The sequence below is a fragment of the Chinchilla lanigera genome, unplaced genomic scaffold (genome assembly GCF_000276665.1).
Source record: "Chinchilla lanigera isolate Chin_1 unplaced genomic scaffold, ChiLan1.0 scaffold00064, whole genome shotgun sequence".
Taxonomy (NCBI): Eukaryota; Metazoa; Chordata; class Mammalia; order Rodentia; family Chinchillidae; genus Chinchilla; species Chinchilla lanigera.
The window spans coordinates 8,932,670-8,959,113 of record NW_004955465.1 but is presented as its reverse complement, the minus strand read 5'-3'; positions in this window follow the sequence as shown (position 1 = coordinate 8,959,113).

The following is a 26,444-nucleotide window of genomic DNA, read 5'->3' as shown; positions in this document are numbered from 1 at the left end:
TTTTGAAAATCAGATGAGCAACAGATTTAAAGCCTGGTTGTTTGTTTTGCTCTGATGGGATGTGAGGGGAGCCGACAATTGTCACTGTTGGTTTTGCATAACCTAGAGAAACCTGAGTGGTCCAGAAGGAGCCCAGACCCTTGGTAAGTTGAATCAGAGGTGACAGGGAGAGCTGCTCTCTGGGAAACACACGCCAACCTGGAAGTTCTGAAGCCCAGGAGGCCAGAGCTCAGCAACTCTACTCCAAAAGGACAATGGGAGTGAGGTGAGCAATGAGTCTCTGACTTGCCCGGACAATAGTGTGTCCTTGTGCAATCCACCCATCAATATACTGTTGACAAACCCAGTACACCTTCAGTCATGGCATGGGGAAGGTCAGTCATTGTCTCAAAGTCAGAGATGCACAGGAGCTGAGATACAATGAGAGAACGGTCACTGACAAAGCCAGGCACCTGAGGTTCTCTTCACAGTCCCTTTCTTCTCTCTTGGAAGAGATGATCAAAGGGCACAAGCTCTCGGCCATGAAAAATGTGCAAGTTCTGGGGATTTAAGGCACCCCATAGGGCTTGAGATTAATAATACCATATTGCACACTTAAAATTTGGCTCAGAGGACAGATTTTATGTTAAGTACTCTTACTGTGAACGGAACAAACAAACACAAAAAGGGAGAGAGGACATTTTTGAAGGTGGTGAATAAGTTTATGCCATTGTGATGATGACTCCATGGGTGCAGAATGAACCCCAAACCCATGAAGTTGTATATACCGAATTTCTACAGCATCTGTATGTCAATCACAACTTAATAAGTGATTCAAACAAAACAAAAGATAGTCACAAAGGACCACAGAGTCAATGACTATACTTACACAAACTATGCATAATAGACAAGTTGGTAGAGACAGAGAGTAGACAGGTGTTTGCCAAGAGCTTGGGGTGAGAGAGGCGATGAGGGGCCAGTGGCTAAGGGCTGTAGGGATTTCTTCTGGGGGCTATAAAAACACTCTAAATTTGACTGTCACGACAGTTGCGCAGTTCTCTGACTATACTAAAGCTACTGAGTAGCTTTGGATGAGTGGATATTCCACTTCAAATGAGTGAACTGTGTGCTATGTAAATTATGTCTCAATAAAGCCATTTTAATAAAACAAAGCAGAACATTTCTAAAGGTGTCATTTGGAAACATTTTGAAACCAGTGATAATGCTTCAGTCTCACCACTTTTTGAATGGAACTGGTAGTAGCCACTGTATGGACCAGGCTTGCTGCCAACAGCAATGAGCTGGTCTCAGAAGTCAGGTTCACTGTCAGCAGATAACCATCGGCAGCATTAGGAACAGTCAAAAAAATTGGCTCTGGGAGCAAGAGGCCATGCCCGAAAAGATCAGTCAGAAATTCTCTGCTTGTATTTGTGTCTCATGTCTCATGTTAAACCGAAAGGATATAGGATAGAATCATTGTTAAACTTACACTTTAACAATTGCAAGTTTTCATTGCAAAATATCACTGTTCAATCATTAGTTCTCAATGCACACCTGCAGCCTCAATTTTCATCCATTTCAATATCTATAAAATGGATATTATTAATTACTTCAAAAGAGCTGTTGGATCAGGAAAACTGTTGTGTACAAAGCCTAGTGCAGGACAAGACCTCAACCAAATAGCGATTGTTATTAATCTTCTAAAATTCTGAAGACAAGAACTTTCAAGTCCTTGAAATATCCAGCTCAATGTCTAGACTCTCATTTAATGAATAAAGAAATCATCTTGTAATTTTGTAGAACAACTTCTCCCCAAAAGGTTACCCATGGGTACAAGAAGCAGCAAGCAATTAACTAATTAGATTTTATTTTTCGGGCCAAAGAAAAATGTGGGAGCATTTTTCCTGAGCCTGTTAAGTGAAGGCTATCTGTGCAGTTCGGAACTTACAATCATTTCTTCTGAAAACAAAAACAGAACCACAGTTTTTCCTAGCAGCAGAAAGAACACTCAGAGACATCCCATCACCTTTATGTGCTCATTTTGATCTCATAAAATACATTGAAAAGGAAAACAAGAATGAAATGCTTCACATGTTCCACTGCTCTGAGCCCCAGTGGTGTTAAAGAGTTGAGCAGAGAAAAACTGTCATCTCGTTTGTCCAGCAGTCTTCACAGGACTCATAATTTAGAAGCAAGAATCACAGCGCTCCTGTGTCTTTTGATGCCATGCACCACCATACTAGCTGGCACATAGTAGGTCCTAGTAAATGACTGTTGGTAAAAAGCTCGTCACTGTAATGGCAACTTACAAGAAAACCAAAGCATAGCCATTGTTTTAGCTTACTCCATCTTCCTTTTCCCCAAAGCACTCTACACCCAGGGCTGGGGCAGCCAGCAACCACCAGCACCACGTCCACAGGTCCACCAAGGGAGACCATGTAGAAGTTTCCCTCTAAGGCTCCTCATCCCAACCACTCAGTAGGCTCTCCTTGGTACAGTGCAGTTCTCATCCCAAGCATATCAGTGGGTCTCCAACATGGCAGTCTGGTCTGTGGTGCTATGAAAAGGACCTAGCCTAAAATAGAAGTTGATGTCACCATTCCAAAATTTGGGTTTCTCTCATTGTGGATTATTTTTTCTGTATCATCAAAAAGTCAGGTGATTGACATTGTATGCTTATACAGTAAGACACATCTACACAGCTTCAACTGCCCACCAACCTAAATAAAAACAATCAACAGAGAGATTCTCCAAAGAACACTGTCATTATCTCAGAATCACAGAGCACTGCAATGTGAGCATGCAACTCGTAGTGAACTATGGGCGTATTTGAAGAGGATGAGGCATGAGGAGATTTGAAAGGACAAAAATGGTGAGGCTCACACCATATATTTTTAAAAATAATTTTTGGCCACACTGATTCATAACAAGAATGGCATCAGTCTGAGATTGATCAGATAGTTGCTGGGGAGGTGTCTCTGTAGAAGTACTTTCTGCATACTTGTGTTTCTGGCAGAGTCCTCTGTAAGGATGACTATTAGGCAATCGAGTACAAGAAACTTTCCTTCTAACCTACCTGATTTATTTACTTTTCGGGGGTAGAATTTATACAAATGACTGCGTTTTTATTCTGCAAATTTCACTTTACAAGTTACTTTTGTGAAACGTCTGTTTTTATGTCACTTACTGAATTACTAAAAGCCATGCAGGAGAACCTTCTGTAATTTTGGCCCGACAGGTAGTTGCCAGGGCGAAATTCCCATAATGTTGCTGGCACTGTCTCCAAGGACTTGACACCCCTTGGTTCTTTCTCCTAAGTTGCGAATCTTAGAATGCATCCAAGAATGGTTCATACTGGAGGTACCTGACTTGTAACCTGTAGACAAATCCAGAGGAACTGGATGTGCTTGGCCTCTGGTGTCAGTCAACACAGGGTTTTTTAGAATTTGCTTTATTGCCAAATACAGTTTTCCAAACTCTAAACTGCCTTATTGAAGTATGACTGACACACACAAAAGCTGTAACTATTTAATGTATACAAGCTGGTGCGTTCAAAGAGATGTGCGCATGCCTGAAACCATCTGCGCAAGCAATGTCGATGCTATGTGCTTGTCTGAAGCCCCCAGAAATTTCTTCCTGCCCCTTTTAGGTTTTTGCTTCTTTTCTTTTTGTGGTTAGAGCACATAAGATAAGCAAGAATGTAAGTATACGATATAGTACTGTTCATTATAGGCTTTGAATTGTACAGGAGATCTCCAGAAATTATTTGTCTTGCATAACTGGAACTTTTACACTTTAACCAATATTTCCCCAGTGTTCCCTCTCCTTAGCTCCCAAAAACTGCTATTCCAGTCTGAGTCTATGTATGTGACTATTTTAGACTCTCTGTATAAGGGAGATCATGTGGGATTTGTGTTTGTGTACTTATTTCACTCGACATCGTGTTCCCCAGGCCTATCCACATTGCTCCAAACGGTAGGCTACCCCCTTTCTATGCAGAATAACACTTGCTTGTATGTAAATACTGCCTTGTGTTTACCCATTCACCCATCAGTGGACATTTCAGCTGTTCTTGTATCTTGGCTACAGTGAGTAATGCTGCCCCAAACACAAGAGCTTTCTCTTCAAGACACTGAGTTCTATTCCTCTAGATCTGTACCAAGAAGAGAGATTGCGGACTCATATGGTTCCATTTTCCAATTTTTATTATGGCAAAATGCACATAACATAAAATTTATCATCTGACGCATTTGGAGTATACGGTAAAGTGACACTAAATATATTAACATTGTTGTGTAAATATCACCACCATTCATCTCCAGAACTTTACATCTTGCAAAACTGGAACTGTGTTCATGAAATCAGTTTTGTTTTCCTCCAAGTCTAGCAACCATCACTGTACTTCTGTCTCTTATGTAGATAGAATTGGATGCATTTATCCTTTTGTGACCAGCTTGTTTCACTTAGAATAATGTCTCCACGAGTCATCCATGTTACAGAATATGCTAGAACTTTCTTCCTTTTTGAGGATCCTCATTCTTGAGTACCAGCAACCAGCTGGGTTTAAGCCACTGCCTGATGATGCACTCTCCAGTCCCTAACACACTCTTTTTCTCCCACCTGTGTATTTCATCTATGTATGCTACCTGCTGTGCTCTCTTAGCATTCTGAATTGCTGCCTTTGCTCTGTAAATCCTGTTAGGGATTCTGCTTGGATGCAGTTTTCCAGACAAGCTGTGTACATGGGTGAGATCTGCTGCACAGTGTGGCGCTGTTCACAGGCTCTGTGGACCCTGACCAGAAAGAGCAGGTGTGGAGCACCTGGCATCACACTGGACTCCGCCACACACACCCTCATTGACCCACTCTCATTCCTCCCCACTGCCCTCAGCCCCCAGGAGGCTCAGAGCTCTCAGCAATGACACCCTGAGTAACAGGTCAGCGCTGGTACTGTAGGGACCTCATGGCATGCTAGGGAGGAAAGTGACCAGCCTTCCTTCCTGAAGACCAGATTGGGTCTTCAGGGCCCGGAGTGGTACTGGTGGATAGCATTCATAATTTTAACTATGCTGTCTCTTTAGGCCAGCTTCTGTTCAACCCTCAACAAATAAGCCTTCTCACAGAAAAAGTGTCAAGAATTTCCTTGGTCACATATCCCTCTGCCTAACCCTTTACCCCAGGTTTCTGGACAATTTAAAAACATCTCATCTTAGTTGATCTTTCAGACAAACATGGAAGAACTGCTCACCACCCTTTGCAAAACATCATACAGCCTTCTCCTCTAGAAAGTGAATCTTCTTTCTTAAATTTTTATTATTCTCAACCCATGGAAAGATACTGAGTCCTAACGGGGCATCATGGCGCATGCCTGTAACTCCAGCACTCAGGCGGCTGAAGCAGGAGGATCACTGTGAGCTCAAGGCCAGCCTGAGCTACTAAGTGAGCTCAAGGCCAGCCTGGAGTATGTACATAGCAGGACCCTGTTTCAAAAAAAAGAAATGCAAGAACATTAGGCCTTGCTCCATACCCACTAAGTCAGACCTACAGATGAACTGCTCCATGTGGAGAGAGCTTCAAGAGCTACTGACTTATTTTCCCCAGCTTGATTGACAGGATTGCTATTAGAAAAGAATTGAAGTATTTTCCCAAGTTATAGCAACAGTACATCAATTTCTATGTCAACATAGCCACTAGCCAGTCTGAGGAGAGTTTCCAGTCTTATGAGCTAAATTCTGCAGAAAGTGAAGATCATAAAATATTGATGGAAATTTATGCTAATTCAACATTTATTGAGTGCCTATTATGGGCTAATTACAAATATGCACAGGACAATGCCCATCTTCAAATAACTTACAATCTTTGAGGGCGCATTCATCAAGAATTCCAGTGTGTGCTGTACTCTAATAAATGGGATAGCAATGTCCTATGCAGCCAAAGACTGAAGAATCTGGCCAGTATTAGCTCCTAAAAAATAACTCTTTTCTCAGGGGATGCTCCCAGTAGGACACCATTGATTCACAAGTAGTTGTGGATATGTTACAAAGTCCCACCCCCTTCATAGATGGCTGATGTCACTGAGAAATACAGGTGTACGTATGTTTTCTTTGGTAGTTTTGTGTCTTCTTTATGCATTTTGAGTTGATTGTTTTACACTGTGAGAGATGGGGGTCAAGTTTAATTATTTGCATGTAGAAATCTAGTTTCCCCAGCTCTCTGTATTAAAGAGGCTGCCCTTCATCCATGGTAAAGTAGGAAATCCTGCCCTCTGTCACATCGCAGGTGAACCTGGAGGACATTGTGTTATATGTAATAAGCCAGGAATGGACAGACACATATAGCACGATCTCACTCATATGTGGAATCTAAAAGTGTTGATCTCACAGAAGTTGAGAGAATACCAGTGACTCAAAGCTGAGGGGGGAACAAGCATTGGGGAGAAGTTGGTCAAAGTGTACAATCCCAAGTGAGGTATGGAGTAAGTTCTGACTGTCTAAGGCACAGTAGGATAATTATAGCTGCCAATTTATTGTGTATTCCAACCTAGCCATAAGAGAGCATAGTGAATCTTCTCACCATAAGAAATGGCATATTCTACACACAGCTACCCTGACTTGATCATCACACAATGTATATACATGTCAAAATATAACATGGTACACCATAAATATGTACAATTATTATCAGTATAATTTAAAAGGAAAAAAACTAGTACACATCCTCCACTGACAAATCTGCCACGCAGCCTAGTTCTCCCAGTGGTTCTACTGGGGAGACAGAAGTGTTCCCAAACTGGTGTGTGGTGATGGTTGCACAGCAAATTGCACATTGGCAAGTCAACAGATCTCACACTGAAAGTGGCAGGGTTTTTGCTTGTCAAGTTTATCTCAATCAAGGTATTTAAAATAAAATTATTAAGTGAAAAACGTTTTATGATTTCATTTTACTGAAAAATTTTTGCACATCTAAAGAAATCACCAACAGAGTAAAAAAAAACCCACAAATTGGGAAAAAATTTTTGCCAACTGTCCCTCAGACAAAGGACTTCTATCTAGAGTATATAAAGAATTTTTTTTAAAAAATTCCCCCCAAATTCAAAGACCCAATCCAAAAATGGGCATCTGTGATGAATACACACTTCTCAGAGAAAGAAAGACAAATGGTAAGTAAATATATGAAAAAATGTTCAACATCATTAGTCATTCAAGAAATGCAAATTAAGACAACACTGAGATTCCATCTCACCACAGAAAGATGGCCATCATCAAGAAATCAACCAATAACAAATGCTGGGAGGGCTGTGGGGAGAAAGGAACCCTTCTCCATTGTTGGTGGGAGTGTAGACTGGTACAACCACTGTGGAAATCAGTCTGGAGATTACTCAGTAAACTAGGATTAAAGGTCTCTTTCAACCTAGCTATTTCCCTTTGGGTATTTTTTCAAAAGAACTAAAAACATCATACCACAGTGATATATATGCACCCATGTTTATAGCAGCACAATTTGTAATAGCTAAACCTTGGAAACAACCCAAATGCCCATCAACTGTGGAATGGATAAAAAAGATGTGGTATTTTTATAATGGAATACTACTCAGCTATAAAGGAAGATAAACTCAAGGCTTTTATACATAAGTGAATGCATCTAGAGACCATACTCATAAGTGAAATAAATCAGACTCACATGTGTAAACATCGTATTGTCTCCCTAGTGTAAGAACCTGAAAGAGTTAATAAAATCTAAAAGGTACAGTAGATGCTGTGAAAGGGAAAGGAACTGCTCAAAAGGAAAGAATGACTGGGATGAGGGAAAAGAGAAAAGAAAGAAGGAAAAATGAATACAGATATATATATATACATACACACACATACACAAGATAGCTAAGATAATTGTACTACTAATTTCTATTGCTTTATTGAATGGAACAGTTAATTAATTGTTTGATCAATCTTACATGCCTATTTTGTTTTTCTGAGTAATCAATTTGAAGATAATAATATATACTACAACAACTATTGTTAATTTCCTACCACCTTGTCTGAAATTTTGTATTGCTTTTATTGCTTTTATGTTGTTTTATTTATATCTGTGTGTTTGTTAATATGTCTTGGTTCTTTTCTCTTTAAAATAAAAAACAATTTAAAAATAAAAACATGTTTTATAAAAGTCTTTTTAAATTTCCATATCCCTTCTTGTCATCAACTACCAACCCATTTCTCAGCTCCTGTGTACAGCAAAACTCCCCCAGAGTTTTCATTCTGTACATTTCAGTATTTCACTGTGGGCATTTTGTTTGGTGGCTTGTTCTCTGCCCACTCCAACAGGCTTTTGCCTGCTAACCTTGGTCTCATCAAATCATAAAATCTTTGATGTTGTCAAATCTGATAGGCAGTTTTCAGGCCTTATCACAGTGTCTGCAGTATTTCACACCAGCCTGGCACAGTCCACACACCTCACCTCTGTCTGCAATCCACATGGTCCTCTGCCTTCACGGCTCTTGCTCCTTACTGGAACAGGAAGCAGGATGTGGATCTTATTCCTTCCCAGGACTCTGAATACCATCTATACACTGCAGACCCTCACTTTGTATGTGCATCCCACTCCCCACTCTGCCTAAGCTGCCAGCGTGTCTTTTCTGGACTGGTGCAGCAGCCTCCTTAGTGCTCTCTCTCACTTGCTCCCTTGAAGCACGGCCATGCTTCCTGAGGCGTCTGTGGAGGCCTCGCTGTCCCTAGGGGGTCCGCCAGCCCCTGTGAAGGAGATGGTACTTTCTAGGGGAGCAACAGTGACCCTGTCCCGAAGGGGCAGTTAGCTACAGGGGGCAAGGGTAAATGGGTGTGCAGTGGTGAGAGATTACAGAGGACAAGAAGAGATACATAGGACCAGGAGGAGAGGCTCCAAAGAAGAGGGACAGTCGCAGTCTCTCTTATGACTGGAAATGCAGTCCGGGATTTGCAGGACCTTCTGAGTGGATCAAGGGCTAGAGGCAGGGAGAGAGAGAGAGGAAAGAAAGGGAGGGGGAAGTAAGAGCAGTGGACAGATATTGCCATATCCCACAGTCCCTGGTGTCCCTACATGGCCTCCTCAGCCTTTCCGTAGGGATCTACAGAGACAGCTATGGTCTATTTATGTACAATATAACAGACTTTGATCCATTTATGTACAATATACAATACAGTCATGTACCACCGCTTAACTTCACCCAGATCAGCAAAGGAGAAGTGACTGATGTGTCCACTGTGACAGAATGGGGATTGTGGGTATCACGTGACCAGCCCATGACTCTGATGTCACCCACTGGGCCCTCACAGCTGGGGAACTCAGCTCGGGGAACACAGAGTCAGGAGGCCCTTCCCTTGAGGCCTGTAAAGATCTCTGTCCGTGACTTGGAGAAACAGCAGCTGTGCAGAAGCTTGCCCCTGGTCACACCTGTTGCCTGCAGCTGTCTCCCTCCCGGCACCTGGGAAGAACTCTTTGCCTACTGGGAAGACCCGGCTTCTGTTCTGAGCATTCCAGAGCCTCCCAGCCAGGACACAGCAGCTGTGGCCAAGGGCAGGAGGAGATCAGGGCACAGAGCTCCGGGAGAGGGGTCAGGGTGTTCCCAAGGTGTCTAGGGACATCTCTCCTGATCCCTGGGGATGGGAGGGTTGTGACCCAGTGCCCCCTCACACACACTACCTGGAGAGTCCAGCCTATTCATCCAGTGACAGGAGCTTCCGCAATCACCAGCACTGCAAGTCCACAGCAGGGACGGTGGTGACAGAAGTGACGACAGGCCCCACAGCACGTGTCCTGGCCACAGAGCTGCAGGGCTAGAGGGCTGGGCCAGGCAAAAAGGCAAGGATGGGAGCAGCCACCTAGGCCCCAGCAGCAGTGGCCTGGTCCAGGCAGCAGGGGCATCCATCAGGTCCTCGAAGGTCCCCTGACCATCCTGTTCCCCAAGCCCTAGACCATCCTGGCCTATGGCAGGTGACAAGAACTAGGGAGCTGGGAGCCAACAGAGCTAAAGCCCATGGTGCAAGAGGGGCACCCATCCCCCTGAAGCCACTCTCCCGGTGCTCCTCAGCCCTCTGTGTCCTTGGAGAGAAGAAAGGAAGCCTGGAACAGACAGGGGCACAGACGCCACCAGGGTCTGGGGTAGCCGATGGCACCTGTCCAGGCCCTGCAGGCCAAGGGCACCCCGCCCGCAGAGCCAGCCTGTCCTTGTGGCACTCGGAGCCCTCCGCGGGCACTCAGTGGCCCCTCTGACCCTGCCCCATCCCCTGCAGAGTAAGACTGCTTTGAAGTGCTCCTGGGGGCAGCATAAGGTGAGAGGGAACATCCCAGACCTGAGTGCCACAGCCTCGGAATCCCTAAGACACAGTCAGGGCAGGAAGCTGCAGGGGCCACGCGTGGGGCCGGTTCACAGAGAGGCAACCCTGGATTCCATGTCCCACAGCCCAGAGGAGGCCACAGGGTAGGCTCTGTGAGGGCCCCATGCCATAGCCCTAGGAGTCCCACCTCTGGTCAAGCATCCCCTTCAACCCGCACCCTGCAGAGCACCATGCCCTGGCTTGGGCACCCCAGGAATGCCGATTGGAAGCATTCTTCTCTTCTCTCCCTGCTCCTCTATGCCCCAGGACCCTCAGCACAGACAGGCTTTCAGCCTGGGAGAAGACAAGGAGGACAGGATCAGGCCCCTGGGGATGCTCCAGGGAGGAGGAGGAGGAATCTGACTTTGCTGGCAGACAGAGTGGGAAAGTCTGTTTGCAGACACAGGGACTGTGACTCGGGGGCGTGGGGTGGATAGAGGTTCACACCCACTTGGCAGACGAGGGGGAGAAAGCGCACGGCAAAGGCCTCGGTGGCTGCACACCCTGGAACAGCTGGCTGCCCCTGAGGAGAAGGGGCAAAGAGAGGGACTCGCAGACAGGGCAGGGGAAGAGGGGGATACAGGAGCGAGGTTACCCCTTGGTTGTGTTTCGAGAAAGCCATGGGCTGGAGAAACGTAGGACAGCTCAGAAGCAAGGCCAGGGCTCTGCAGGGGTCACGTGTTACAGTGAGGGAGAAACACGGAGGTCAGGGCGGCCGAGGGGAATAGAGGGAGGCAGCGCCCGGTTCCGCAGAGCCTGGCGGTTCTATTTCTGACGCGAGGTGCTGGTACACAGGCACCCACCACCTTGCCTTCTCCCAGTGTAACACTTCTGGGGTCAGGACGCTCCTCAACCCCAGTCAGCCAAGTGGCAGTTGAGATGCCGCTGCCCTGCGTTAGAAATATCTGAAACCATTTCTTTTCCTTATGACTTCCTTTTTCATGAATGCACAAAGAGGAATTTAGAACACAAACCTCTTCCTACCCATCGAAAAGATCATTTTCAACAAGTGTGAAAATGTCTGGGTGACAAGAAAAATATGTCAGTTTGGTCGCACCACTTCTGTCTTGTTATTCCCACCGTTCTTAGCCTCAGTCAAAGTTCCTGCCAGAGCTTGGGGGATTCTTGCCAAAACATGTAATACCTGAGTGTAACCCTGAGGAAACCATGAGAAAAATCCAGATCACGGGGCATCTTACAAAACAGTTGGCCTCCGCTTGCCAAAACTCTTGTCATGCAGGAAAATGCAGAAAGGTAATAGCAAGGTGCAGCGCATAAGACACGAGGGAAAAGGAGGAGTTTACAAAGGAACAATGAGGAAAGGCCGAGTACACTGAGTTAGAGAATTTCTCACGGCAGTAATAGACCTGCGAACTCACAGAAGAACGCGTGCTGGGAACTCACATGCAGAAGTGTAGCCAGAGCCTTGTGGCATCTATGACTTTTCAACGCATCTAAAAGTATACCTCTATATGTATGCATATAAATATGGGCAGAGCACAAGGAGCAGAATGCTAATAATTGATGTATCTGGGTAAAAAGACTTTTGATGTTCATTGTATTATTCTTTCTATTACACCTAGGTTTGGTATTCCAAAATCTTAAGAAGTTAAAACTGTTTCTTTTGTTTTTTGTTTTTATCTGGTACCGGGAATCGAACTCATGACCTTGCGCTTGCCAGGCAGGCTCTGTGCCGCTGAGCTAAGTCCCCAGCCCCCAAAAATCAGTTTCTTTTATGGTGCAAACAGAATATCACACCTTAAAATTGATTAAAACAAAAGAGTACTCTGGCTTTTCCCAGTGCATTAAATAACTGACATGATTTGAAAAATAACAATGAAAGTAGATGCAACAACTACGTACTGTTTTGCCACTGAAATTGACAAAAATATATTGAAGAGTAAAGGTAGTATATATGGGACTTTATATACAGGGTCAGAACTCACCTTCTGTAAGACAACTCCTGTTGAAGTGTTGAAAATTATTTCCAGCAATAGTCAGTTGGGTACATTTAAAAAATTTAGTAGCTCAAGGGTCTATTTCATTTTGTCACAAATGGCATCAGTATATGTGGATAAACTACTCAAACTCAAAACTTACTTTAAAACTACCCCAGGCCAATGGTATCATAAAAAAGACTGTAAAATTTGGCAACTATTTCTACAAAAGGCAAAATAGTGGAACAAATAAATATTGAAAATCTCCCTCAGAAAATTTTTTCCCTGAGAATGAGACATGTAACTACTATATAACAAAATATCTCACTCAAAAGTCTCTGATTATCATGATTTAAAACTTCAGCTATCGTATGGTGTTCAATGATTTCATTTCTATAACTCATATAGAATTACTGTGTAATCTCTGAAATATTGCTTGTTGCCTGAAATGACACTATGCTAATTACCCTGATTTGATCATTAGACAATGTACAAGTGTATAAAAACATCACATTGGAGCCCATAAATATGTGCAATTATTATGTGTCAATCTAAAAATAATAAAACTGGGATATTGTTTGCATGTTTTGATTCTATAAATCAATTCAAACAAGCAAGTGTATTTGATAATATTAGATGTGCAACTGTCTGAATTAAATTGGAGATCAACATTAAGTTTGAGACAAATTTGTCAAATTAATCAGTTCTCTTTTATTTAATCAGTGTATAACTAGCATCTGAATATTTGGATGAAAGTTGATTATTTCAAGCTTGATAAGCTGGACATTAAACAGAGCAGAAGTTGTGGTGAGTTCTCTCTCCATTTGCGTACAAATCCCTGGCACATGTCAGATTCTGCCTAGATCAAACTCATCACATTGAGGAACTGATGCCTGCCCACATGCAAAGGTGTGGTAGTCTAAGCAGGGGCTTGGCACGAGACCCCTTTCCAGAAGGGACATTACTCTGAATATGGACCAGCCATAGCAGTCAGATCCTGTCGCCTAGAGACTGAACAGAAGATACACAGAGCCAACCATCCACGGTGTAAAAACAGAAACAGAACAGAGAGATGCTTGTTTGCACAAAGAATGAAATCACTGCAGTAAAGACAACACCAGGTCCTGAGCACCAGTGAGCCACAGACAAGGGCTCCAAGGGCCACCGCAGCTCCACAGCCTGCAGTGGCGTTGGAAGACCACAGACAGTCAAAGTCAAATGAAATCTGGTCACAGAGGACCACACGGGAAACACAGAGGAAGCACTCGTGGTGATCACCAGGGCCAAGCACAGCGTGCCTTCTCCAGCCTCAGTGCACTGGTGATCTACACTCTGAGAGCGTGAACCTACAGACAAGCCAAGTACCACTGGGCCACCTAGAAGGGAATGTCAACGGCTCAGGGCCAGAAAAAGAAGGAAGTGAGGAAATCACAGAATCCAGATAGCATCGCTCCCTGAGTTGGCCTTAAAAACCACCTTGAGGCTAAGTCAGATACAGAAAGACAAATACCACATGTTGTCACTCACATTTGGAAGAAAATAAAGATGACGGCATGGAAGTGGAGAGTAGAAGAGTGGCTATCAGAGCGGGAAGGCTGTGGGGGAGGGAAGGGACGAAGCCAGTTAATGGGCAGAGGGGTGTAGTTGGGTAGGAGGAGTAACATCCAGTACTGTGTATTATATAACTTCCATATTATATACTGCAGTTGATCACAATTATTCGTACACTTCAAAGTAGCTAATGGAAAGGATTTTAAATGTTCCAAGCACAAAGAAACGACAAGTGTTTAAAGCACTGGCTATGCCCATTACCCTGATCTGATTGACACACATTGCATACATGTACTAAAACATCACACTGTACCCTACAAATACACACAACTGTTACGTGGCAGTTAAAAATAAAAACAGGTATAGATATAACATATATTTTATATGGGATTTACCAGGATGCAAAATGGGGGAGGGGGTAAGGGGAGAGGATGTGAGCACTGGTACCAGGGTGCCATCATCTAGGAGGTTAGAGGTCAGATTCATGACTGCTGTCACATCCCGACTCTGTCACTTACTAGCTGTATGATTTACCGCAAGCTGCGTATTCTCTCTGACTCTCAGTTTTGCAAGTATAAAATGGGAATAACAATAGAACCTACTTAGGGAGCTAATCTGAGGATTAAATGAGTTAAAGAATGTGACATTGTTCTTAGATCAAGACTTCACCTGCTGCTGTCGTTTACATCTGCAAAGTCACCCAAAGGCTCACTGTGCTCAATTTTCACTATTGGGGGTGATGGGACCTTTAAGAGGCGGAGCTTAGTGGGAGGATTTGCGTTACTGCGGATGCTCTCAAAGCTGACAGTGGGACCTTGCTCTCTTTCTCTCTCGTTTTCATTTCCGGGTCACAAGGTGAGTGGCCTTGCTCAATCACATGCTGCCTGCCATGATGTGCTGCCTTGCCTCAGAGCCAAAAGCAACAGAGCCAACCACCCACAGACTGAAACCTCTAGCACTGAGCCAAACTAACCCTTTTTCATTTACTTTGATTATCTCAGGTATTTGTTACCCTGATGGAAAGTTGACGGACGCCCACTACTAGACTCAATGATGCTGGCAACTGCCATGATGATCTCAGCACATGATGGTAGAGCACCTTCCACTGTCTACCCTCACTTCTGTCCACACCTGCTGCACCTGGGGACACCCCTTCCTCTGTGCTCTATGCTCCTCTGTGCTTGTTGGCTTGGCTCGTGCCAGCTGTCCTCATGCCCACCTCCGCGGCCTGCTCACCTATTGTTCTCCCAGACTTCCTGCCACCTACAGCAGCCACCCACACTCAACACCCACGAGCCAGGTGCTCCAGGAACCTCCATGGGTCAAGGAGGAGCCTTGGAACAGGCCTCGTCACTCAGATCCTAACTCAGTCCTTGATTACACAATGCACATTAGACCTTCTGAAGCTTGGTTTAGTTAGTTAGTTCTTTTCGGTAAATAAGAGTTTCAGTGGGTACCTTATACTGCTCTTAACCAGGCCCATTTTTCCCACTGGACAGTACGCTAATCCACCATTCTTTCAAAAGAAAAAAAAAAATTACTCAGAAAGTGGGGATGGGAGAACAAACATGAAATGTGCTTCTCCCAAGGATGGTGTTTAGGGAGATTTATGGTACGAAAAAACAGGATGGGCAGGAGTGATAGTGCACGCCTTCATCCCAGCACTCAGGAGGCTGAGGCAAGAGGAGCACTGTGAACTTGAGGCCAGCCTGGGCTACATAGCGAGTTCAAGGCCTGCCTGAACTACATAGCAGGACCCTGTCTCAAAAACAAACAAAAGTCAAACAAACTAAAAGGTGGGTGATTTATAGCATGGGGAGAGACTTTTGGAGGTGAGGAAAAGCAAAGTCATCAGTGGTCTGTGCATGTGTGAGAAATCTGCATGACCTTCAGAAGACATGGAGGCACTAGCATGATCCAAGGGCAGAGTTTTTAGCCCTTTGACGTCAAAGAGGTCACCATCAGACACGCAGGCGTAAGAGAAGAGTCAGTGTTTCCAACTTCATGGAGATAAACAAGCAGCCTCCAAGGTCCTGCACAGAACCAAGGCCACCAGTGTCATCACGACCCACAGCTCAGATCTGTCACCCACAGCAAAGCCAGTGGGGGACTGATACTACATTGCTCAGCTGTGAGGCTCCCAACATCAGTGATGTTTAAAGTCAGCTAAAACAATGTAAATAAATGCAGGTGAAACTAGAGGGCTTATTCAGGTTTTCCCTTGGTTTCAATAGGTCTATTGTAAAGGCATGAGTACAAATAAATAAATAATTATGCTGAGCTTTATAACCCAATGCCTGACATGTATACATGCTCAAAAAATAGTAGCATAAGCAAATCCCAAAAACATTGTATACTTTTTCATTTTTCTGGAATAAGAATCATAATTTTTATTCAGTTATCAGTAGGATCTATTTCTTCCTATTTGGTATTTTTCCCAGACAGAAGGAAACTCCTCAGACTAGACAGTATAAGCAGCACTCCTCTGTAACGACTCTGAGAAGCATACAGATTCTTTGTAATAAATAAAAAATAGAAAGGAAGCCCTGTAGGTTCTGTCTTCCCTTATGTAATCACACATGAGGAGAGGACCTTTAGGGAACAGGGACCTGACTATGGGAAAAACTTAGGGTGAGCTAAAGAGGGGCTACCTACTTTCTTTCTTCCTTCCCCGCCTCCTCATCCCCAGTTCCCAGGGCCCCCGGTTTGGTTCATCTTTCTAGCTCAGCTAAGTTTATTACCAGAAAAATTTCTGAGAAATTCATTGGCCCTAAAATTGGGATGAAAAAGAACACAAGATTCCCAGGAATATTTGCATTGTAGCAGATGGGCAAAGCTAAAATCAAAAGAAGGGAGGTCTAATTCAGAAATTATAGGCCTGGGGAATAGCAGGGAGAAAGAAAGTGTTGTATAATTGGGAGATGTTCCCAGGTCCACTGTAGTTACAGCACTCTCTACCTTTCCCAGGTGGGGCAGTTGGTGGCTGGCTAGAATCAGCCAGAAGGGAAAATGGGTTTGTTACTGTTCTATAAAGTACAAAAAAGTCAGGTCTTGAAAGACAGTGAGGTGGGTATATACTAGCTAGTGTGGAAAGAGATAATAAATGGAGAAATCAAGATATAGACAGGTATGCCCAGAATTTATATATATATTTTTTCCAGAAAAGTACATACAAAACAAATCGGTAGCCATAGCTATCTCCAAACAAAGAGGAAGTCTTGGATAATTGGAAGTCTAGAGTGAAAAAAAAAGGCTTGTTTCTGTTTTCTTACTTGTATTTTATAGTGTGTTTTTTTAATCATATGTATATATCACTTTCACAGTTTAAAAGATAGGTGTGACTATACAGCACAAAAGAATTTAGTGAACTATGAAATCTTTTGATAAAGCCAGTGGCATGAGATATTGTTTTTCAAAAAGCTAATGAGGGACCAGAGTTGGCAGAAAAACAGGGTGTGCTAGGCACTGAAGCACATACCTGTAATCCCAGGACTCAGGAGGCTGAGCCAGGAGGATTACAACTTTGAGGCCAGCCTGGGCTACACAGCAAGATGAGAGAGACAGAGACAGAGGAAAAAAGGAAGGGAGGAAGGGAGCGAGGGAAGGAGGGACAGAGGGAGAGAACAAGGTGCCATGAATCAAAACCACAGCCAAAATATTTTCCTAGGTTTCAGAATTCAGGTTCAATGCCGTAATGCAAAGCAGGAGTCCCTGACTCCCAGGCCACAGACCTGCAGCAGCGGGAGGTGAGCGGCTGGTCTCCATGGAAGCTTCCTCTGTATCTATAGCCTCTGCTGTTGGCTGAGCTCTGCTGAGCTGCGCTGAGCTGCGCTGAGCTGCGCCTTCTCTCAGATCAGGTGTGCAGTAGATTTCTCTTAGGAGCAGGAACCCTACTGTGAATAGCCCTAGTGAAGGATCTGGGTTGCGGGCACCTTGGGAGAATCCAATGTAATAATAATAGAAGTAAGTTGTGCAATGTAATAATAATAGAAATAAAGTGCACAGCAAGTGGAATGCACTTGAATAACCCTGAAACCACCCCCTCCCCCAGCGTGTGGAAGGAAAGTCTTCACAAAACCAGTCTTTGGTGCCAACAAGTTGCAGAACAAAGATGTAAAGGTTTCCTAAAGGCTGAAGAGCCAGAACAGCTGAGAGGACAGATCCCCAGCGCCTGCGCCAGCTTTCTTAACGAGGTGGGTTTTCATTTCAGAAAACAATCTCCACTACATTTCCATACCTGTCTACTTTTGCGCAGGAGACGGCGTTTCAGGAAGTCATGTTCTTCGCCAGTGAAGTACCCACCTCGACCTATCACCCCTCACCCCTCCCAGTGGCCCAGTTCCTGATAAATAGGACTCCTCTAGCTGTTTTGGAGGGGAGGGTACTATTGTGGATTACACCCGGAACCTGTGGCAGTGTTAGGAAGAATGTTATAAATCGCAGGATTGCTCGATGCAATTGTAGAGACCACTCTGAGAATTTCTGCTCCATTCCTTAGGTTTTCGCTTTGGGGATTCAGAGATTACAGTTATTGGTGAAGAAACACAAAATAAAAACCTCCTAAACCTTAGAAATTACAACATTTCCCAGTGGAACATTCTGTTAAGAAGAGGGGGCACCTCGTGTCTCCATCACCAGACATGTTGTGTTACTTATACATCGCCATCAACCCCCAGAGGTGCTGCAAAAGCAAGAGAAAGCCCTCCTGAGAAATTTCCTAGAAATATTCTGCTGCACCACATGCTACACAGCTAAAATTAAACTAGGGAAAATTTGGCTTTGCGAACACACTATTAACAGCAAAAATATGCATATCCTTTAGGCGTCATTGAAATCTTTAAATGCATTGGTGAACTCAAAAGACAACTGGGTAAGTAAAAAGGAAATCTGACAAACATTTGTAGGCACAAGGATCTGTGAAGTCAGAGAGTAAATTTCACACCAAGGGCAGGTTCCTGGTGAATTCCTTTCAGTACATTGGCCCAATCCTGCCAATGATGTTTGGGACGATATAGATCCAGAAGACCAAATTAGTCAGAGTCACTGCACGTGGCACCATGGCGTATCTCTGTCCTTAAGGAACTAGTCTTTGAAGAGAGAAGCATGAAAACACATTGCAGCATTCAGAATAATGCCTTGTAGAGAACAAAATCAAAGTGAAAGCTTTTTTTCAAATTCACAACTATAAACAGTTTCCAATATACGCCAGGCACATGGTGTAATTTGAAGGTGTAATGCTTTAAATGTAGTCCTAATTCTCACATCTCTGTGAGGTAGACGCTGCTTCTGTTCCCGGTCCACAAATGATGAAACAGAAGCTTAGAAGGAGAGATTATTACCGAGCCCAGAGCCCGGACTCTTACCCACCAGGTTAGTTTCCTCTGCGGTTTTAGTAAGACATGCACAGGAGTCAGAAGAATGGAATTCCCAAGCCACACATTATCAGGCTTTGAACCTGCATCCTGTGCTCAATGAATATCAAAATTTCTTAAAATTTCTGCAATCTGTCTGACACTTCTACGTGCAACTGGGCCAAAACTGGGTGCTGCCTCTACATTCTTTCAGGTTACCTTGTATGAGGTCCTTTGTCAGATTTGACCAAGTAAGCATAAAACCCACCAGACCTACCTGCCAGAAATGAAGGAGAAGGTTACTCTGTCTTATCAAATACTGGAGTATTCAACTTAAGGAGGTTATATAAAACTTTATTTTTCCTTGATTTAAAATGTTGTGTTACTTATACAAGAAAAATGAAGCCAAATCAAAATACGTGCCCCTCATATAATAAATGTATTTTGAAAGTGACTTAGCAGAATAATACTCGTACATTAAATGTGCTGAGAGGGGACATGCCTGCAATGGAACATTAGCCAGTAATACAGAATAATGGCTACTGGCACAACACAAAAGATAAATGTCAAAAGCACTCTAAGTTAAGAAGCCAGACTCAAAAGGCTACATGCTGTATGATCCCATTTGTACGACATTCTGAAAAAGAAAAAAAACTATGGGGACAAAAAATAGATTGTCAGAGCAGAGGTGAGAGGAAGCCTTCACTAGCAAGTAGGGCAAGAAGACTGATGGAATTTTTTATATCTTGAATACGGTACCAGTTGCACAATAGGACACATTTGTCAAAGTTCATAGATGTGTGATATTAAGCACATTTTGCCTTATTTTTAAAATTTTTAAAATTTAAAGGAAGAAAGTGGAAACATAGTCTACATGAAAATTAATGCCAAAAGTCTCAATAAAAGAGTTGCTTCAATTGCTATTTGTAAGCCCTATGATTGTGCATAGTCTTGTGTTTAAACAAGAGATTCAGAATAAATGATGATACTGCGGCTGCAAGACAAAGGCACAGAACTTATTATTTAAGTTGTGCCATTCTTTGAGATCAGTTGGAAATTTAATCAGTGTTTAAATTTTTAAGACAATGAAAAATAGTGGGAGTTGTGAGGTTTCTGTGTTTGTCAAATGTAGATGTTTAGCTAATGTAAAAGCTAATGTATATAACGTATTCTAGAATGCTGCATTAATATCTTTAAAGTATAATTTTATTCTCTTTAAGCTATAAATTGTTTTCAAACTGAAGAGTAAATTTTAGAAATATATTACAGCAGTGGTACAATGTTGTAATTCCTTGAATGATACTTGTTCCAGGATTTCATCTTAATTATAAGTAATTTATTAGTTTCAGGACATATTTAAAGGATTTGTATGAATCCCTGCATATCTTCATGTGAAAAAATTTTGGGAAATTAAAATTAATAAAATTAACCTTCAGTGAATTGTGAGCAGGGACAAATTGAAAAATCCAGCTACATTCTCCTGAGCATTACTATACCATAATCAATTTTGGCAGTCATTGGCAAATTTATAGAATCGGTGCTTCAAAAGAGAAGTAGTGGGAGAAAATAGTCTTTCCAGTAAATGGTGCTAAGTTAACTGGATATCCACACAGAACAAGCAAGAAACTCTCTCCTCTACTGTATCTAAAAGCAACTTCAATTAGCCTGAGACATAAATGTGATAAATAAAGTAACACAGCTTTTGGAAGAGAATAGCAGAATATCTTCATATCTCTGGGTTAGAAACCAGTAGAGAAAAGAGAAAGACTGATTTATTTGTCTTCATTACATTTAAATCCATTCATCTAAAGATAGCATTCATTGATAAAGGGGCCATCCACACAGTGAACTTGCAACTAAGGAAAGACTTCCTATATCTTGATAAAATCAAGTGCTGGCAAGGATAGAGCACAAAAGTATTCCAAAACATTTCTGGTAGGAGTATAAATTGATAAAAGTACTTTGAAAAATAGGCATTATCTAAGAAAGATGAAAATAAACATCTTATGAGGTAGAACTTCATACTACAGCAGATTAAGTGATCAGAACATCCTCTCACCCAAGAAACAAGTATAAGTGTGAACAAAATTGTGTAAAACAATAATTTATGGCCCTACAAATTTACTAATGGTGCTCACAAATGGAACACTATTTAGTCATGGAAAGCTCTTAAACTTTGAGAGATAACTAGTAGGAATTATTACTTATTTCTGGCCAGTGTTTTTGTCCCCCTGGCCAACCACATAATTTAATCAGGTAATGAAAAAAAAATAACTATGCTGCCAACTATTGATGAGTTTAAAACACACATAGATTATATATAGAATATATTGTTGTGTCTGCGGATTTAGCTCAGCGGAACATGCCTGCCTGGCAAGCACAAGGTCATGAGTTTGATTCCCAGTACCGGAAAAAAAAAAAAAAGAACATATTGTCTATCGATAGAATGAATGAATTTGTGTGGGAGAAAGAAGAAAAAGAGAGAGAGAGAAACAGAGAGAGAGGGAGAGACTGTCAGGTTTCCATAACTGTGATAAATGCCCTAAACAAGCCAATGTTAATTTTGTTTTGGCTCACGGTTTCAGGAGTTTCAGTCAATGGTCAGTTGGCTTCATTGTTTGGGGCCTGTAGCCAAACAGAGCATCATGCATGGTAGAGCAAAGCTGCTCAGCTATGTCTTGGGGGCTGGGAAGCAAAGAGGAAGCCCAGGAATCAATATCCTTCCAGGACATGTCCCCAGTAACCTAATTTCCTTTCAATACACCCCACCTCCTAAAGGATCCACTACCACCCAATACCACCATTGGCTGTAGACAAAGCCTTGGGCACATGACACTTCTGAGGACACTGAAGATTCAAACAACACACACACACACACACACACACACACACACACACACAGTGATGGAGAGAAAAGGGAAGGAAATTGATTTAATTGAAGTAAAAGTGTTCTTTTATGTTGGAATTAAGTACAGTGGTGCCTCAGTTCCCAAACTTAATTCTTTCTACAATTCTGGTCACAAACCAAATACGATGAGAACCAAATCAAATTCAATGGTGAGCATCAATATTGACCTTATGGGAAATTTGATTTGGTTCTCATCCAACTTGGTTTGTGACCAGAATTGTGGAAAAAGTTAACCTCGTGAGCTGAGATACCACTATAAATATTAATCTGAAGTAAGATAGTAACAAGTAAGATGCATATTGTAGTCACTTGAGTAAGTACCAAGAAAATAGTTCATAAAAATAGTAAAAAGTCTACAGAGGTGACATAAATGAGAAGGAAGGACCTTCAAAACTCTCCATAAAAACATAAAAAATTGGCAATAAATATCAAAATCAACTTTTCATAGCTTAGGAAAGCAAAGACTTGCAACATCTGGGATCATTTATTCAAGAAAAACAGCTAAATCTCAGTAAAGAGCAGTGAGCTTTCTGACATTTCAACTTGCCTTACTACCACCCTCCTCTCTTCAGCTTGCTATAGCCTGAATATCAACATTCCAAATCACAATGAAATAAGCAGCCCATTACTCACTGGACGGATTGGAGCTCTTTCAAACTCCCATTCCCAGAAAATTGCCGCTAATGGCCTTCTCGGGTAGTTTCCTGGAAGATGCCAATGGCAAGGTTTGTCTTTACTCAGTATTGCTCAGATCTTGCCCAGTGGAAACAATCTTCCTTTGGGAGTCATTTACTGAAAAGAAAATCTCTGCAATTATTTAGCATTGTAGTTGCCTAATTAGGATTGGGACAAATAAACTAATACAAACCTTAAGAAGCAAACTTGGATAGTAAATTGCCTGCAGGGATATTTGAAAATCCCCAGCAAATTCCTGGTAATCTAGAAGGTAAGACACTGGAACAGGCTTGTTCATGGTCATGGTTGTCCGTGTGCTCAGGGAAGACTTCAGAAGACCCTAATATTCCACTTCTGATTGAGGCTAAGGCTCTGCAAAACAGTGAGTGAAAGCAGCATCATAAATTGTGTGGATTAACACTGGGTCCCACGCAAAAAGAAATAATGCAGGATGGTGAGGGAGGAGCCTATAGGTTTGGGAAATTTCAGAAGATCTCTTTCCAATCATTGGCTGACCACTGAGATAGCCAATCAGATATTTCTGTAGCCACACATGATAAAGAATTCAGTATTAACTGAATTAATTCAGAGGAGTTGCTAAACAAACAGCAAATAAAATTAAATTTAAAAATTAAATATTGTGACATGGGGAGAATCTGATTTCCAGAGTTACTACATTGTGATTTTAAACGTTCAGTTTTCCCAAAAAATGAGATGTACAAAGAAATATGAAAGTATATTTTGTTTCTAGGGAAGGAGCAAGGAATAGAAACTGTTTTAGAGAAGACATAGATATTGGATTTAATAGATGTAAACTTTGAATTAGTTATTATAAATATATTCAAAGCACTGAAGGAATGTAGAAGAAACATACTTCACAAAATAAAGAAAACTAAAGAAGAGATAGAAGTTATTAAAAAGAACTAAATAAAAATTCTGGAGGTAAAATGTATAATGGCAGAAATGAAAAATTCTCTAGAGGAGCTGGACAACAAATGTGAAAAGACAGAAAAAAGAACCAAGGAATTGGGAGGTAAAATAAACCTTTCCCTCATTATTTTGTAGGTGCTGGATATACTGTCTCAGTATGAAAAGTAACTAAGACAAATTTTGAAGAACTTGAAGATTGATCATTTGAAGATTATCTATTCTGAGAAATAATAAAAAACAGAGAGAAGAATGGTGAACAGAGCCTGTTGGACACCATTCATCATACCAATATATGTTCAATGCGAATCACAGAAAGAAAGAAAATGTGAGAAAAGTATCTGAAGAAATAATGACCAAAGCTTCCCAAATTTGGTGGACACTATTAACCAACACACCTAAAAATGCTCCATATATTAAAAGTAAGATAAATCCAAAGACATCCACATCTAGACATACCATAACCAAATTTCTGAAATACAAGAAAATAATCTTGAAAACAGGAAAAGTTCCTCTATCATGTTCAAAGGATCCTCTACAAGATTAGCATCTAATTTCTCACCAGAAACCATATAGGATAGAAATCAGTGGGATGATAAACTCAAAATGTTGAGAAAAAAATACTACCAGGCAAAAATTTTATACCTAGAAAAACTACCCTTCCAAATGAGGAAGAAACTAAGCTACTACTAGATTACCCACAGAGTATTTAATACAACTGAATTAATGAACAAGGAATCTGTCCTTTGTGCTGAAGTGAAACGACCCTAGATAGTAATTTGAATTCACATACAGAAACACTGATAAAGGTAACTACACAGGAAAACACAAAAACCAGTATAAAAAGTATCCTTTGTTTGCATCTCTCTCCTGCTCTCACTTTACATACAAAGGACAACAGTGTAATCAAATAGTTACATGCTTGTCTTGGCACAGCATGCAATGTGTGATTGTAGTATGGTAATGCAAGTGGGAGGAAACAGAGTTATATACCAGCAAAGTGTTTTACACTACCACATTTAATTTCATATTACTCTCAAGTAGATTCATGTAAATTGACTTAAGGCAGCAAAATGAACAAATCTTTAACTCGGCTGACCAAGAAAAAGACTCAATTACTAAAACCAGGAATGATGATGTTAGTAATTCATTTGAGAAAGATTTTATAATTCAAAACAAGGGACATTACTATTGAACTTACCAGAAATAACATAATACAAACAATTGTACATTATATTGTTATAGGCAGCTGAGTTAGATAGAAATATTATAGGCAATCAAACAGGGCCAGGCCCTCGAAAGAGCCAACATGAAAGACAGGATAAGACACCTGTGGGCCAGACCTCAAGACAAAAGGACTGAACAAATGCACCCACACACCTCCCCAGGGATGGACATCAGGGATTGATATTCTAAATAGGTAGCAATCACATTGAAGAGTCACTGACCCAGCTCCTTACAGGAAAAGCCCCTGTTCTATATTCATGCCTGCTTGCTATGTGACTTGCTTCCGCATTTGATCCCAATTTAATCAATTTTACCTGAACAATTCTTATTGGCTGTCCATTTTCCCCTACCTTGGACCCACCTCACCTCATGGTTTTGCTCTATAAAGTCTCTAGGAAAGGCAGGGTCCTTGGCAACCCACTCAGGCCTGCCTTCCATCCCTCTCTTGGACAGAAGCTTTCTTTCCCTCAATAAATATATTCTGCTCTTAACCTCTGTTGTTTCTAAAATTCATTCTTCTATTTTAGAGAACAAGAATTCATCCCAGATATCGTTCAGGTTGGGAGTTTTTATTTTCCTGTATCAATACGATATAGATGAAATAGAGAAATTCCCAGGAAGACACTAACTTCTAACACTGACTGCTATGGTTTATTTCTATGTGCCTCCAAACCCTCTTGTGCCCACAGACAGGGCTTTTAGGAGGAGATTTAGTCATGGAGGTTTTGTCCCCTGATGAGTTTAGAGCTAACTGTGATTTGGGAGGTTAAGCCTGGTTGGAGGAGGGGGGCGTGGCCTACAAGGAGTGTTTCTCTCCCTTCACCCTTCCTGCTCCCTCTGCTTCCTGCTGCCCTGCTATGAGCTGTTTCTCTTCTGCCAGGCCCCTTTCCCATGCCACTCTGCCTTGGAGCGGATTGACTATAGACTGAAACTTCTACAACTGAATGCCAGAATAAACCCCTCCTCCTTTATTTTGTGGGTGCTGGTTGTCTCAGTGATGAAAAAGTAGCTAAGACAAATTTTGGTACCAGAAAAGTGGGGTGGCTTTGACTATCTGGGTATGTGGTTCAGAAGCCATTGGAATTGGTTTTGGTGAGGAATTTGGAAAAGTTTGGAAATACCAGCTGAAGAAACACACTTGGAATTCTATAAGCCAGGCTTGCTGGGAGACTCTGCTTAAAGCTCAGAAGACCAGAATGCTGATAAAAATGCAGCTGATAAAGACCAAGCTCAAGAGGTTTCAGCTGGGAAATACTGCATTGGTAGTTGGACTACAGGCAGAAAATATGTCTACATTTTCCTCCTGTCCTGAAACATTGGTGGCATGGCTACTGTTCAGGGCTTTTAGCCAGCTCTACTTTGAAAATCAAGAGCAAAAGCCACAGCTGAATGATTTAAAAGGCTTTGAATTTGGCCAGAAAGGAACTTCTTATATAGTTGGGGCCTGCAAAGATGGAGCAGAGAACTTGGTTACTGAAAAGATTAGCATTAAAAAGAAACCAAGTACTTTGGAACAGGACAATAAAAAATGACTTGAGGG